Below are 15,906 nucleotides of genomic sequence, written 5' to 3' on the forward strand. Positions count from 1 at the left end.
GAATGGGGCCTTAGGGTTAAAAAAAATCCAAATTTTTCCCTTCTAAGACATTGTTTCCAGTGTCTTTTTGCCCTTTAGGAAACCTACTTTAACTTTCGCACCATAATTACTCCCATAATCATTATCTTAATCATTATCCTTTTTTTACAACATATTTCCATCATATTTATCAACAGTACATCTGGTTTCACATTTTAATCTATGGTTTTGAAATGTAATGTTACAATTATAGGTATCAATGAATTATCTAGCAAAAATTATAAACTAAACCACAAAGAATTAAGCATCAACCACATCAACATAACAATTTGTTGACGAAGTGGAATGAAACCACTCCGAGAAATCCTAACCCAGAAAACCAATCAAATAAGAAAGATTCAAAGTACATGCAAATTACACTTACAAACCCCTTATAATGATTTAGACTTATGTACGCAGACAATCACTCATACTTGCCTCCTGCCACAGTAGCTCAAGCTCCTCATTGAGAAATTTTCCTTCTTGGTATCCTTACTAACCCATTGGTAGACTTCAAATGATTGATGATGAAGAACACATGTGGTTTGAATGAACTCTCAAAGATAATTAGACAACAGAAGCTCTTATCCAAAGAATTCTCTTGGCTCACAATGGAATGAAGCTAAGCTCTATATATGGATTGCTTTGAACACTTAGGCTTAGTCCCCAATTGACCATAGACATCCTTATATAGAGAAAATAATGAAAACCCTAACTTTACATGTGAAAAACTCCTCAAATGTATGTAGGTCATCGAGCCGTGTCAGGACGCTTTAGTAGTCTTGTCAGAACACGTTTAGGGTTTTATCGGCATCAACAATCAAATAACAAAGGCTTTAGGACACCGATGTAACACCCTGATCTTTAATTAAGGTTAAATGTACTATAACTATTGCCTAAATATGTTAGGGTTGGGTTCTAAGATCCTAGGTGGGAGAAAATTTAATTTTTGGATTGTAATGAATTTTTGCGCTGATTAATTGATCGATGAGGGAGTCGAACAATCGATGCTAGTGTAACCCTAATGAACAATTGATGGCAGTTACATGGAATAAAATTGGACATCTCAGCATTTTGTACGTGCATGGGACAGTTATAAATACATCCTTACGCTACATAGCACCCATTTCCTCGCCCCCTTAGCATAGAAAACCTAAAGAGAGAGAGAGAGAGAGAGAGAGAGAAAGTAGATCTTGAAGTTACCTTCAAGAGAGGTAACCTTATACTCTAATCTCATTTCTAATGTTGTTATAAGCATATTTTCTTTATGGTTAGCTACTATGGTAGTTGTATATTATTAGTTTTCCGTATGGGTTAGTAGTATTATGCTTCTAAGATTAATATGATAGTGTTGATGTTAGTTAATAACTAGGTTGATGATAATTTTGATAAGCGTACAACATTTTGTTATATATTCATGATTAAACTTATTGTTTAAAAAGATTAGGGGATAATTGCACCGTTGGTCCTTGTGGTATGCCATAATTATTTTTCACTCCCTATGGTTTAAAAAGTTCATGAGAGGTCCCTGTGGTAAGCAATAATTACAAATCGATCACTGGTGTCAAATTCCGTTAAAATTTTTAACAGATTCCGTCAAATGCCACGTCAGCGCCACGTGTCGCCAATAAAATGGCGACACGTGTCCATCTTAATTAAAAAATATAAATTTATTAAAAAATAAATAAAAATACTTATTTTTTTAAAAAAAGAAAAAAGAAAAAAGAAAATCGGGAAGCAAAGGGTGGCCTGGCCGCCCCCAGCCTATGGGGGTGGCCGCGCACCACCCCCAGTGGCCATCGGGGGTGGCGCGTGGCCACCCCCAGTGCTCGAGGGTGGCGCGCAGCCACCCCTTTAAGATCCAGGGGTGGCCTGATGGCCAGCCTCGGCCACTGGGGTGTTATGATTTTAGATAAACAGAAAATAAAAGCTTAACACTTCGAGGGGCTAATCCTCCAACTACACAAGCACGCGGCAATGTGTGGAATCTCCAAATTACTTCTCATTTCGTTGCTTAGTGTTTAAATACAGTAATTATGGATTCCCATGATCTGACTTGGTTCTCCATGTTTACCCATTTCACCCACTAATCATAACTGACTCCCCATTAACAATAACTACCCATTAAGCCACTGACTGGCGTTCTTTAAGGAAATACATGCGGACTGAATTAAATAACTGAAAGCAATAGACAAATAAACCCCTATACACATAATGCAAATGACAATCCTAGCCTTCCTTCAGCTGCTGGCCACGTACTCGAGCTTGTACTATGAGAGCTCCAAGTGTCAGTCATTCACACCTCCTGAGCCCTGGTATCAAGAGGTTGTGTCCGGACTCATCCTTCTTCCCTAATCTTCTATGAGCTTCTATTCTTCACACTCTTCCACTCTTCACAGCACAGCCCTCATAACATGGGGGTGGCCGCGGGCCACCCATGCCACCCTTGGGGGTGGCGCGCGGCCACCCCCAATGGCCGGGGGTGGCTGGGCCACCCCTTGCTCCTTTCTTTTTTTCTTTTTCTTTTTTTAATTTGAATTTTTTTTTAAAAAAAATAAGTATATTTATTTATTTTTTATTAAGATGGACACGTGTCGCCATCTTATTGGCGACACGTGGCGCTGACGTGGCATTTGACAGAATTTGTTAAAAATTTTATTGGAATTTGACGCCAGGGATCAATTTGTAATTATTGCTTACCAAAGGGATCTCCCATGAACTTTTTAAACCATAGGGAGTGAAAAATAATTATGGCATACCACAGGGACCAACGGTGTAATTATCCCAAAGATTAGATGTAGATTCATAAGAATTGATGTTGTTTTATGATAGATTTATTGATGGGTTTAGCATTTAATGTAAATGGATGTTTTTAAACATGTATAGAGGTTGGATTTATGCTTAGGACAGTGTTAGAGGTCATACTAGGGCCTTAGATTGTGTTAGAAAGGGTATGGTTAGGACTTTTGAGAAAAATGGGTGTTCTGCCAGACCATAGAATGATCAACACGATTGTCAATTGATCGATGTCAATCACTCGATGATTCCATCGAATGTTCGATACTTGGATAGAATGATTGTCTTGCCTAGAAAATTGGTTTAAGTGTATTTAAAATTTTGATAGAGACTAATAATAGTCCCTTTCACAGATTTTGAGGCCGGTGAGTACAAGGAGAATTACCTGAAATTTTCCTTCGACCAAGGTGAGTAAAACTCACATAGATACTCGTTATTAAGATTTCTTATAGCATGATTATTTTATTTATCAAAATTTATATGCTTATTACTCACATGAAACATATTTTAGAATTATGTGAACTCTATTTTGTGTAAACGGGTGATAAATAAAGGAATGTTGCATTGTGTGAATTTTATAAATGCATGCGTGTAAAAGACAATGATTAATTGCATCGTATGGCATGGTACTTGTAACGAATCAGGAAAAAGCGCTACCCACATCTATTCTATCACCCCAAAAGAACTAGTAAATTTGAAGTTTTTCTAGAATTTCTTATAAATTTCAGTTTCATCTAGTAACTAGGCAATATGTAACTTAACACCAATGACTATCTTTATAAATCACCTACTATATGTGGGCTACTCATTTTCTCAATATAAGACTAGAGTGTTACAATACTTTATGTACGGATGACGACCATTGGCTTACCATTATATGGATTGACCCTATGGTCCTGAGATTTTTATGTTTATTGTTGTTTAGCCTTAGATCAAATGGTTATATAGGTGACTTGCGCATCTATGTACAAGTGATGGTCACAATAACAACATCATTAGTAGTGTGGATCACCCAAGATTTAAATCTAGTCAGGCCACTAGCGATGATGGTAGGCTTGCTTCATCGAGGCACCAATGTTGTACAACAGGTCCCTTGGGACAGAGCCAACCCTACCAAGAAAGGGTTAAGTGCTTGGATAGACTATATGGAGTTAAACTATGACATGTTCACTTTAAACTATCATATACTATATCTATAATACATCATCAAGATATACTTGTAGATGACCTCATTTTATATTACTGCCTATGACTTATAAACATTTTTGCTAAATAGCTCAGTTCACCATATGATAACGTGTTCTCCATGTGTATCCTTATTTGCTAGGTCGTGTACTTACATTTTATCTTTTCTACTTGTAAAACATGTGTTGTTTTGTAGCTGGTCTTTATTGTGATGTCGGGATCGAGGAGGAAGGAAAATTTGTTACTTAAGAGGCTTTGTAGGACCTAGCTAGGTTGATTTTTGAGGAGTTGGATCTAGGTTTGTCAGATTTCTTGATGTCTGGTAGGATGGGAAAGGTAGATGACTTTATAAGTTCATGTTGTATATATTTATTTTGCAGTGCAAGGATTATCATGACAACATTGATTATGAACATGTCATTAATGTTATTCATGATTTCGATATGACTTTTGATGATGTTTATAACCCATGTTATTAGGATAGCTAGCTTAGGCTTGTGTGTGTATAACTTATTTGTCAGGATTGAGTTTGTAATATTTTATATTTGGCTTGATACTTCGGTTGTTATTCATTAATAGAAATGTAGAATCGGCTATCTCATTATGCAAATGACAAGTCTTCAGTTGTAGGCTCTCTGATGAGGGTTCTAAGATCCCTTGGTCTTATTTCTTAGTAAATTAGATGGGGAGACATATCGTGGAGTTAATTACCAGATTAATTTTTCAGGGCATTACACTATATGTGCCAATAAAAAGAGAAGCTTGGGAAGGCATAAGATGCACTCACACATACTCCAAATTGAAAGCCCGCTCTCTAGGTCATATTCAGTCATTGAGGAGAAGATCCAAAGTTTCTAGAGAAAAAGAAATAAGAAAATAAAATCAGCCCAAAATCTAAGGAGCAGTCGTATTCACAAGTAAGATGCTTCTCCTTTACGATTTATTTTAAAGCATGATCTATCCAAGTTCTCATGAAGCAATTATTGGGATTATTCTGCTGTGCATATGATGTACGAGGTCCTAACAAGGTTGAGACTTTATGTGTTGCTTGTATTTTCGTGGCTTGATAGTGTACAATTAGGTTTGGAACAACGCTTTAACACACACACACAGAGCTCATTTTCGTAGGTTAATGTTGTTTTAGAGTTAAGTGGGTGAAAAATGTGTTATTTTTAAGAGATTTATGTTTAAAATGGAACCTTTAAGACCTAAATGTGTTCTAGGTCTGTAAAGTGGCTACCTTTAAGACCTTAGGACACACTAGTACGAGTAGATTTTGGTAAAGTTGAGAGTTGGGACATGAAAATGGCCCAAAATGGGTTATGAACATTAAGTGATTGTTAGCCTCAGCCAGTGATCAATCACTGCTGGATGAATGATTGATCGCTACTCGATGAGTGATCAATCATCATCTACCAATGATGTTGGGATTATGCATATCATATGCACAATAGAATAACCCCAAGAACACTTCAAGAGAACATGGATAGATCATGCACAAAACATAAATAAATAAATAGTTCAAGAAGAGACACTTATATAGAAAGTTTTGGCTATCTTCAGTTTCAGTGGCTGAATTTGATGTCTTCTTTCTTTCCAAGAGCACGACTTAGATGAGGGATTTAGAACTTCTAAGACTTCTCTTCAATAACTAAATATGACAAAGAGAGTGGGTTCTTAAATTGAGTGTGAATCTTAAGCCCACACAAGCTCTCTATTTATAGGCACATGTAGGCTTGTGGAAGATGTTAGAATACCGACTTTGGTGTTTGAGTTATTTTTTAAAGACTGGTTTTGTGCATAGGGCAGTGTTAGGAAGTCTATTTGAGACTTGGAACGTGCTAGATAGGTTAAAAGGTATGACCTTTTGAAGTTTTGGGGTTTTTATCTAGAAAACGTTCGTACAATCCCATTAATGATTGAATGGTGCCAGGGGACAGTGCAAATTCTTAAGGTTTAGGCATTAAGATAGGTTTTTTAGATGGTACATTTCTAATTAAAGAAATTATGTGACACAATTATAGGTTTAACGTAAAGACTTTGAAAGGATATATAAGGGAACGATCACAACAATAAGACGATACACAACAGTGAGAATAGAATGGGAAGTTTAAGTGATCGAGGTAAGCAAAATACCCTTGTGCTAGTATTTTTATGATTATTAACCTAACGCATTTTATATAAAATGTTATCCAAGGTTTTTAAAGAAAAGCTCGGATCACCTTTTTGAGCATCACGAAAAGTATGAAAATATTCTTGTGCATGCAGTATGTGACTTGGATTCATTTTATAAATGTTGCCTCAAATGATGCATGAAATGTTTGAAGGGCTATTTTGGTATATTAAAATGTGATGGCTATGCGGTATTACAAATGATGTTATCTATGATAAATGTCAAGAAACTTGACAGCACTAGTACCATGTATATTTTAATATTTGTGGAGGTAGTGCAATACACCATTGTAACGCCAAAGAAAATAATCTTTTAAAATTAGATTGCAACTCTCTCTCTCTCTCTCTCTCTCTCTCTCTATATATATATATATATATATATATTACAACCGAAATAAAAATAACCGGTTTAAGATGGCGATTGATCCCAGCTGACGCTCGATCCCCAAATTGTGGTGCTCAATCCAAGCTAGCATTCGATCCACAATATATGGCGCTCGATCCACATAGAATTGCAGGAAACAAAACACACGTAACATCTGTCTTTTGATTTTTATCAAAACAATCATTACCCAGTTGATATTTTTCCTCCATGCACGAACCTAGTTCGTTAGTATTTAGCTCTTAACTGTGATAAAGACAAAAACTAGTTTTATTAAATGGAATCTTAGATATAATTAGTTAGAGTGTTAGTTTCCTTAAGTTAGAAATTAACTACTAGTTACTTAAAGATAATAGATATTAAGCAAATTAATGATGGTTTTCCCTTATCAATAATGACTCACCGACCACCTGCAAGCACCCTAGCCCTTGATTGGTTTAACCCACAACAAATCCAACCATCAAAGCTTCTATAAAAGGAAGCATGCATCACGTTCACTCCATCTTCTTGAGAAAAAAATAGAAGCTCTTAAACTCTCTTTCTCTGTGACCTCTCTCAATTCTTTGTAAGCAAAACAGAGAAGGAAACTCCCAAAAACCCACAATATTTCTCTCGACCAGCATCTCAAACACAGGAAAGAAAAACTCTCAAAAATTCTCTCTTTCTCTCTCTCAGACAGCTCACTCTCTTTTAAAGAAAAATAAAAGAACTCCCTTTCAAACTCTCACTCACTCTTTCCCTCTTGGCCAGGCAGTGCGTGGAGTTCAATATTTCAGCTCTTTTTCTAGAAGCTCTCGTTAAAATCTCTAAGCTTGGTTTTAGTTTTTGTAATTTTAAGTTATTAGGTTTCTTAAAAAAATTAGATATATGTGCTTAAAGAGTTTTTTCAAAAATGGTATATTTATTGTGATGCCTAAATTATTTTAAATACACCGTTATGTTGTCCAAAGTTTGTAAAACACTTTTAGCATTAGTTATACTAATACCATTATTCTGCCCAAATTTTATAAGATTATAATATGAATTATCTATATTTATGCCGTTATGCCATCCGTCTATTTTTAAAAATATTATACCCACTATTTATACTAATGGGATTACTATATCAGTTTTTGTACAAAAATATATAGCTTTTAAGCATACTGATGCTATCATAATGCCTGCTTTAGTTAAAAGTATTTTAAGCAAAAAACTAAATAAATGTCGTAATAATGCCTACATGAAAATATTTAGTAATATTATATACTTAGTTTTATACGCCAACATAATGTTTAGAAAAACATTAGGAACTATAATAAATTATTTAGAAGTCAAAAGTGACAAAAATGATAAAATAATCTCTTATCATTTTGTACTAATTTATTATTGCATGAACAAAACTATATTGCAGTAATCAAGTGTGTGAAAACTCTTTGGAAGCGGAAAACTGTAAGTATAAATTATTTATTGAGCATGATATTGATTTCCATAACATAATGATTGCAGATTTGTTTAAATATATGCGTGTGAATGGAACATTGCATATTGTGTATACTATTGTGATTAATGAATGTGTTAATAACAAAGTTGGTGAGTTATGGCTACCAATGGACCAGGTGTGTTATGACTACCTATGCCAAAAACAATAATAAGTAAAAGGTTGGTGAGTTATGGTTGCCAATGTACTAGAAAGTTATGGCTACTAGTACGGAAAAGCTAATAAAACATGGTGAGGGAGCAATGGCTCCAAGAATATCCGTTAACCGAGTAATGGCTCTAAACGAGTGGAGTGAAGGAACGAAAATAAATAAGACTTTGCATATTAAACTGTCACTGTATCACATCATTGCATTATGTGCTTCTAACGAAATCAGTAACTATTATATTATTGAAACAGTTGACTCACTTATTTGCATATGTGATTATGGTAATATCCACAATTACAAAGATGATTGTGCAAGACTAGAAGAGGAAGACCAGGATAATCAGGATCTTTGTACTGATCCTGATATATATGGATGAGTCCATCTATTGCCTCATTAGCCCGATAGACTACCTTGTCTAGTCTATCTTTTATATATGTCTGACTCATCTTTTATATGTTTCCTTTAATATGTAATATTTTTCCTTGTGGTTTGTAATATATTAATACTATGGTTACATAGTACCAATGCCACATGTAGCACATATGTTACTGTTTTAGTATGTGTTTATTATGTAAGAACATCTTGGTTATATTTATTTATTTTGAGGTATTTTAGACAGGCTTTAGTGTATCACGTGAGAATTATCCTTCTCTTTTCTTTTTCTTTTTTTTAAAAAAAAAGAATATACGTATTTTTCACTGCGAGATTTTATCGTTTCTGGTGTAGTAATGTCACGTGGTTGATTAGATATAACCACTTACGCCTTTTTATAAAAGGTGGGGTGTTACAACCATTAGTTGGGTTGTGGGCTTACTAGCCGTTAGTCTTAAGTAAAAGGGGCTGGGCCGATAGGGTTATGCAGAGATGGGGTTGTACAAACAAGTCTTTGCTGAAGGTGATATGTAGGACAAGCACAACCTTGCTCTAGGGTTTTACAGAGTTAATGATGTTTATATGGATACTTTATGTAAAGCTAGTATGTATGAATGATGGAAGCTTGCCTCATATTTATGTAGTTTCATAGATGCATAAAATGACTTTCATTGAATCATGATACTTACAAAGGGCTTTGTTTTAAAAATGAGCTAGCTAGGAATTGAGTAAGAAGGACCTCGAGGCAGATATGGTCGTTTGGTGTAATAATATTGATCTGGTTATCGCTTAAGGATTCATTGCATGATTTCGCAAGTTGCTCATAGTAATTAGTATTTTTGGGTGACGCTGCAGACTTAGTGTTTTGAGATTTGTTTATGTATTAAATTTTAGTATATATATACTTTATAGTGATGATGTATATATATTAAAGCATAGAACAAGTCTAATGTTTATCAACAACTCAAAGAGTCCTAGTGGAACTCTTAATAGAGTATCTAGTTGCTAAGAAGATGTATTATGATAAGGTTCAATGTGATTAGAATACTATCTAGGTTGTGTATTAGATTAGTGTTACTTATCTAGCTATACCTAAATACTAGGGATTAAATCATTGTAATCATAGTTATCTTGTAAACTCTATTTATACTTCAATACACGCTCACTAGATGAGCAAGAGAGAATCTGAGTTAATTAGTGAAAGTATTGTGTGATTCTATATGGTATCAGAGCCCTCATAGACTAACGTTTTCTCCTTTTTTTTTTCCTCCCGTCACCATTTCTGGTTCCACTGCCTCATCCTCTGCTTCTTCCCCCACTTGTTTTGAGCAAACTCACCCTTACAATCCTTCCTCTTCCAATGTGGTTTTCACTGTTCCGAACATGAATCCCAACCTAAATATTAAGCTCTCCAACAGAAACTTCACCAGCTGGAGAACTTCAATTTAGGCCTACATCAAAGATCAAGATGCGTATGGTTTCTTGGATGGTACCTCTCAACCTCTAGCCCAGACCATCCCGAATTCTAGCACTGCTGCAGGTGCACCCGCAACCACGGCAAATCTGGAGTACCTTGCTTGGTATCAACAGGACCAGATGATTCTCAGCGTGTTGATCTCCACGCTTACCGAGCCACTCGTAGTCCACGTAGTTGGCTATCTCACTTCTCACAATCTCTGGACAACATTAGTCACTATGTTTGCTTCTCAAGCACGTTCCAGAGTTATGTAGAATCACTATCAGCTTGCCACAGCCAAGAAATGTAGTTCTTACATTACTAAATATTTTCAGTCCATCAAATCTATGAGTGACAACCTTGCTGCTGCTGGACAGCATCTCAACGATTTTTAGAGTGTCTCCTATCTCCTTGCTGGACTCGGATCCGATTATTGATGAGTGCCAAATATTGTGTATTTGGACCCCTCGATTTACATTAGTTAGACCTTTAGCCTTGTTATTTTCTGATGCTTTGGTTAGTTTTTGTGTTTTTATGTTTTGTAGGTCAATAAGTGAGGAATGACAAAATTCATGTGGAATTGCTTGGAAAATTCGGAAGTTCTAAAGAACTCGATCAATCGAACTTAAATTCGATCGATCGAATTTTGCCCGAAGTCGATCGATCGAAAATTTCCAGAACTTACTTTTGCAGAAGCGTGCCAGAACACCCAATCAGGAGCTTCTCCATGACAAAAAGCAGTTCTTCCTCTGATTTTCGCAGCAGAACACGCTGGTTTCGTGACCTTGGTTGTCTCTAGCAAGAGAGGAACCCTAGAGGGGGTTAGAGGAGTCATTTTACATGGGTTTCTAGCCCTAATTTCCTTCTATAAAAGCCATAGCCATGCCTCCTTGTTGGGGAGTTAAGAGAGCAGTAGATAGGTTTAATTTCGTGCATTTTGTAGTGTATTCCAGTAACTTTTGTTCTTAGACACTTTCTCTTTGTAAAGCTTTTCTTTTATTTCCATGTTTGTTCTTCATTTTCTTGTGGTGTTCTTAGTCATAGAAGGCTAGTAACCTCAACTAAGGTTGAGGATGAAACCTTTTCAGTGATGACATTCACACTCTTGTTATACTACTTGCACATTTAATGATATATCATATTTGTTGTTCAAATTCTATTCATTTAATGCTTCATCTTTTGCAATGAATGTGGTTGGTGGTAGATATAGGACATTTAACGTGTTTCAACCGATGGATACATTGTTTTATCGGTTTGAATGATGATATCCATTGTGATTTGTTCATTGAATGGATACATTGGATGATTTGATTTCAAATGGGTACTCTTTGTGATTTATCTTTGAGTTGGATTCATTTAATGGTTCTAGAGTTAGTGGTTAAGACATTTGAATGACATCCAAAGCTTAATGTTCTTTGGGTGTTCAAGTGGAAACCAAGAGTGTGAGTTGTTGGATTTGGTTTGGTAGATTCCTTAGCCTTAGTTTCTTTTAATTTGCATATTTCATTTCATCTCTTTTATTTAGTCTTTTGTTCTTGAATCAATCCTCAAACCTTTGGAACTAGATTAAAATGAGGTTGATTAAGCAAGACACCAATATTTGACCATTTCCCTGTGGATTCGACCTCGCACTTGCACACACTATATTGCAAACGATTTGTGCACTTGCGAGTACTCATTAAAACACACATCAAGTATGATCCGTTTGTTACCTCTGTAACTACTCGGTTGGACCCTCTTTCCTTAGATGAATTGTATGGTCATCTCCTTGCTCATGAGATGAGGATTGAGCATCATCTCTCCTCCACCAAGCCCACCCTGCCAGCGGCTAACTTTTCAGCTCAGGCTCCCATGCCTCGTGGCCGTGGAACTCGTGGACATGGTCGCACCTTCTATCGTGGTAGAGGACCTCCTTTTGGTGGCCGTGGTTGAGGCCCCTATTTCCAGCATGATCCAGTAGTAGCACCCTCCCGACCTATATGCCAACTTTGTGGAAAGATTGGCCATACTGCTCCTCTGTGTTACCAACGTCTGGATCCAGCCTTGGTTGGTCCTCCTCCTCAAGCATATTACTCTTCTCGATCACTGCCTTCTGAGGAAAATTGGTATCCGGATACATTTGACACACATCACCTAACAAATGATCTTCAGAATCTGAACCTCTCTTCCGAGGAGTATACTGGACAAGATCAAATTCGTATAGGCAACGGTAAATGTTTGTCTATTAAACATTCTAGTTCTGCATCTATTACTCTCTCTCATCATAAATTCCTTCTTAAACAGCTACTTCATGTTCCACATATATGCAGAAATCTTCTTTCAGTACATCAATTTCCACATAATTTTGTTTTCTTTGAATTTTATCCTTCTCATTTTGTTATCAAGGACTGTAAGACCGGGATTCAAATCCACCAAGGCCAGTTTCAAAATGGTCTTTATCAACTCTTTCCTTCGCATGTGCATCCATCAATCCCTCAAGCACTCGTTGGTGAGAGAACTTCTTCACAATGTTGGCATAAACGATTGGGACATCCAGCCCTTCGGATTATCAACCTTATTCTATCCAAGTTCCAACTTCCAATTTCCAATAACAAAGCACTCCACCCTGCACAGCCTGTCCTCAGGCCAAGGGGCATCAATTGCCATTTTCTCTTTCAACTACAAGTATTTGTAATCCTTTGGAATTACTTTATTCGGATATTTGGGGACCTTCCCCAACTCATTTCTTTAAATGACAATCGTTATTATGTTTCATTTATTGATGCTTTTAGTAGGTTTACTTGGGTTTATCCTATGCAATCTAAATCTGAAGTTATGCCTATTTTTCTCAAGTTTCAAACCATGATTGAGCGATTACTCAATGCCAAAATAAAAAGTGTACAAATTGATAAGGGTGGCGAGTATCGCCCCCTCAATAAATATTTTCTATCCAATGGCATTATTCATCGTGTTTCCTATCCACACACCCATCAACAACAAGTATGTGTTGAAAGGAAATATCGACATCTAATAGAGACTACACTAGCCTACTAGATGATAGTTCTCTCCCCAAAACCTTTTGGGATGAAGCTTGTTTTGCTTCTTGTTACTTGATCAACTGGATTCCCACTACTTTGTTGAAAAATATCTCCCATTTTGAAAAACTCTTCTCTCGAGTCCCGGATTATAAATTCCTTAAAGTTTTTGGGTTTGCTTGCTTTCCTAATCTTAGACCCTACAATTCCCATAAGTTTTCTCTCCGATCCAAACAATGTGTGTTCTTAGGATATAGTTCACACCATAAATGCTACAAATTCTATCATCTTGAATATGGCCGTATGTATATTTCTCGGGATGTAGTCTTTCATGAAGATGTTTTTCCTTTCCTTCAAACCTCATCAATGTCAGTTCAATCTCCTTCATCTTCACCTACTTCCAGTTTTTTCTCCCTTCCAATTAATAATATCACTGTCTTGATTCCAACTCTTCCATCTCCATCTTTGTTAAATACAAATTCCAGCAACACTCACTCTCCTATCAACTCTTCCTCAATTCATGTAGCGCCAAGTGTTACTACTGTCCAGTCACTGGACACAGCACCTCCTAGACTTCACCCTATGTGAATCAGATCTCAGAACAATGTTAGACAAATCCGGCAACTCACAAATGGTATGGTTAGACATCCTCTACCTCGAGCTTTACTCTCAGAAGCTGCACTACTTGAACCCACTTGCTTCTCCAATGTTGTCAAGGTCAGTGAATGGTGTAATGCAATGCAAGTTGAGTTCAATGCTTTCCTAAAAAACCGCACATGGTCCCTTGTTCCTCCACAGGCAGCCAAGAATGTTGTAGGTTGCAAATGAGTTTTTAAACTCAAGCGCAAGGCTGATGGCTCGGTTGAAAGCCATAAGGCATGGCTGGTTGCAAAGGGATTCCATCAACATGTGGGTTTAGACTATGGTGAGACCTTTAGTCCTGTGGTCAAACTGAATACAATAAGAACTATTTTGTCAATTGCATACTCTACAGGTTGGACCATCAAGCAAATTGACATTCAAAATGCTTTTCTGCATGGTATCTTGGATGAAGATGTCTATATAGCACAACCATCGAGATTTATTCATCTAACTCATCCTTAACATATTTGCAAATTGCATAAGGCAATTTATAGACTAAAGTAGGCCCCTAGGGCATGGTTCTCTCGCCTCAGTGGTCAGTTAATTCAGCTTGGTTTTCGTGGCTCCAAAGCCGATTCTTCATTATTCATCTATGCCATTGCTGATGTTACTATGTATCTCCTAATCTACGTTGATGATATTATCATCGTGTCCTTAGCTCCAAATGCCATTGATGAGTTATTACAATGTCTCTGCCTTGACTTTGTAGTTAAAGACTTGGGCACTCTACACTACTTCCTTGGAGTTGAAGTCCTTCTAGTAATGGATGATATCTTGCTCTCTCAACAACGATATATTAGGGATCTATTACTCAAAACCAACATGGAGGCTGCCAAACTAGTCACTACTCCAATGTCCTCATCCTCGGTTTTGTCAGCATTCACGGGTGATCCTATGGAGGACCCATCTTTATACTAAAGCATAGTTGGATCTCCCCAATACTTGTCCAGACTTGGCATTTGCTGTCAATCGTGTTTGCCAATTCATGCATAGATCGATAAAACTTCATTGGCAAGTTGTTAAGAGGATCCTTTGGTATCTCAAGAATACCATCACTCACAGGCTGCTATTGCAGAAGACTTCCTCGAATTCTCTTCAAGCTTTTTCAGATGTAGATTGGGCAGGTTGCCCTGATGGCCGATGCTCTACAGGTGTTTATTGCGTTTTCCTTGGATCCAATTTAATCTCTTGGAGTTCAAGAAAGCAGCCCACAGTCTCTCGATCATCCACAGAAGTTGAATACAAATCAGTTGTCAACACTGGAGCTGAATTACTCTGGATACAATCCCTTCTACGGGATCTCGGCCTGCAACTTCATTATCCACCTAAACTTTGGTATGATAACATAGGTGCCACCTATTTGTCTGTCAATCCTATTTTCCATGTAAGAACAAAGCATGTGGAAATTGATTTCCACTTTGTTCAGGAACTAATTGCTGCCAAGTTGTTAAAAATTCTCTTCATTCAAACTTCTGATCAACTAGCTGATGTGTTGACCAAGCCTCTAGTCTCTAAACGGTTTCATCTTCTTTCTTCCAAGCTCAACGTGTGTTTACCCCCGCTGAACTTGCGGGAGGGTATTAAAGCACATAACAAGTCTAATGTTTATCAACAACTCAAAGAGTCCTAGTGGAACTCTTATAGAGTATCCGGTTGCTAAGAAGATGTATTATGATAAGATTCGATCAATATAATTAGAATACTATCTAGGTTGTGTATTAGATTAGTGTTACTTATCTAGCTATACCTAAATACTAGGGATTAAATCATTTTAATCATAGTTATCTTGTAAACTCTATTTATACTTCAATACACATTCACTAGATGAGCAAGAGAGAAACTGAGTTAATTAGCCAAAGTATTGTGTGATTCTATAGTATAATGTAATATTTTCAGTTAATGTGATGATTATTAGTAAATGCTCTGGTTGTAATGATTATTTCAATAGAATAAAATAAAAAATGTATTCCCGCTGCTTAATATTTTCTTTTCGAGGAGTTGAGGTAATCCCTTCGGCTTATTTCCTTAGCAAATAAGTTTAGGGAGATACTTAAAGTTAATTATCAGTTACTTAATTTCGAGAGTATTGCAAAAATAAAAACAATTGAGTCATAAATCTTTTAAGCCACAAAAACAAATAAGCACACATCAAAGATTTTGAAATGAAGAAGCATGGATCACAAATCTAACAAGCACAAATCGAACCACCATAAAAAAATAAAAATCATATTTATGCTTGTTAGT

This window comes from Alnus glutinosa, chromosome 12 (assembly GCF_958979055.1).
Source record: "Alnus glutinosa chromosome 12, dhAlnGlut1.1, whole genome shotgun sequence".
NCBI classification, from domain to species: Eukaryota; Viridiplantae; Streptophyta; class Magnoliopsida; order Fagales; family Betulaceae; genus Alnus; species Alnus glutinosa.